Consider the following 2,025-nt stretch of genomic DNA (forward strand, 5'->3'; position numbering starts at 1 on the left):
ACCCCCTTCTGGTGTGACGGTAGGAAGTGGTCTGTGGAAACTCAACTGTTCCCTGTTGGAGGATGAAATCATAGTCAGTCAGTACAGGGAATGTTATAAAGAGTGGCAGACCCTTCAAGACCTCTACGAAACACATGCACAATGGTGGGAAATGGTGAAGGAAACGACCCAGACTTTTTTTAAACAGCAAGGTAAACGTAAAAAAAGGAAAGAGAATAGATGTATGATGGGACTACATAAACGCTTACAGCGCTACTTTAAACTAAATCAGTGTGGCATAGACTTTAAAGAAGAAATCAAAGATGTCAAAAAGGAAATGTCAGTTTTAGCAGAAATAAAGAGTAAAGGAATTTTTGTAAGAAGCAGGGAGCAGGAAATTGAGGAAGGTGAAAAAGAAAGAAAGTTATAAATAAAAAGGAGTGTATTCAAAATCTAAAAAGAGAAGATGGGTTTTTAACAAAATCCAACACAAGAGATGATTGAAACTGTACATACCTTTTATAGTAACATGTACAAAGAGAAACCAGTGCACTTGGAAACATCGGCAGAAATCTTAAAATTCGTTGACAAAACCGTAAAAGAGAATGCACACTTGACACAGAATTTTACTGCTTTAGAGTTAAAAAAATGCCTAACAGGTTTTAAGAGAAGTCGAGCTCCGGGTTTAGACGGGCTTCCTGCAGAATTCTATCTGACCTATTGGGACCTTTTATCATCAGACATTTTAGATGTTTTTAAAGATTTTGAAAAACTCGACCGACTGCCTGACAGTTTTAGAGTGGGAATAGTGACTCTACTTTATAAAAAAAATGATAAGACTGACCTAAAGAATTGGAGGCCCATCACACTTTTAAACTTTGACTGTAAACTTTTTAGCAAGGTTTTAGCGACACGGATGTCCTCTGTTTTAGAGGAGGTAATTCACCCAGACCAAGCTTGTGCCATCTCAGGGAGACAACTCACCGACAGCCTCGTACTGATTCGAGACATCATTGATTACGCTAGAGACAGAAACACCCGGCTTGTCATCTTAAATTTAGACTTTGAAAAAGCATTTGATCGGGTCTCGCATCAATATCTCTTTCAGGTGTTGCAGCCATCGAAAAGGGCCCGATTGTTCCTACTTGGTGAGCTTTGCTTGGTTGAGACGCTTGCCCCCCCCCCTGCTCCTCGGCTGACCAAGTAGAAACAATCTATTCGATGGCTGCCTTGTCTTGTAAGGCGACTCTACTCAGAGAAGTCACTCTGCAAAGTAGCAAGATTTCTTTTGCACAGACAGAAAGGGCTTCACCCGCAAAGGTAAAGCCTGCCAATAATAGAAACAACTCATTAGTGCTGCTCTCCACGGAAGTCTTTAGTAAAAGGCGAAAGACTTGTATGTTATGAAGAGAAACCAGAGTACGATTATCCGTCACTGCGGGAGCAGGGCATCAGGCTAGTTGGTATAGCCACCTTCCCCATGGTGAGCTTTGCTTGGTTGAGACGCTTCCCCCCCCCCCCCCCCCCCCCGCTCCTCGGCTGACCAAGTAGGAACAATCGGGCCCTATTCGATGGCTGCCTTGTCTTTTACTCTATGCAAAAGACAAGGCAGCAACAAAAACACCACGAGAATCCCGTATTGAGGCTTTGTTCTGACCGCTCATTCGGTGTCGCGTTTCTTTCAAGCAATTCTCCCGGTTAGCCGACACTCGGCTCGCTCCCATAGCCGTGTTAAAGTCTACTTCGCATTCACTCTCTTTTCTCAGCAGACTCTTGGGATTTTATCTATAAAATGAATTCCTTCACTCAAACTATGTTAAAACTGCTTTGTCGTTCATATTTACCATGTCTAGAAAGATTTAAACAAAAAAAACAACGTTGTACTTTGCAGTAAAAGAAAGAGCAAATCTAAAGTTTCAGGAATCCGAGAATAAGCTTACTTTCATGAGTGCTTCACGATTTCGGATTTTGCTATAAAATGAATTCCTTCACTCAAACTAAATTAAAACTGCTAAACCGCTAATCTGTTACATGTAAGGCAGATGT

General features: G+C 41.6%; 1 non-coding gene across 1 annotated transcript; it reads right to left on the bottom strand.

Annotated features, from left to right (window-relative positions):
* Window positions 1–1,288: 1,288 nt before the first annotated feature.
* LOC140279118 (U5 spliceosomal RNA) lies at window positions 1,289–1,402 on the bottom strand. Its single transcript, XR_011909313.1, has one exon. It is a non-coding gene; the product is annotated as a U5 spliceosomal RNA (small nuclear RNA).
* Between the last annotated feature and the right edge of the window lie 623 nt (window positions 1,403–2,025).

Source organism: Leuresthes tenuis, unplaced genomic scaffold (genome assembly GCF_036924035.1).
Source record: "Leuresthes tenuis unplaced genomic scaffold, fLeuTen1.0.hap1 SCAF_20, whole genome shotgun sequence".
Classification (NCBI taxonomy): Eukaryota; Metazoa; Chordata; class Actinopteri; order Atheriniformes; family Atherinopsidae; genus Leuresthes; species Leuresthes tenuis.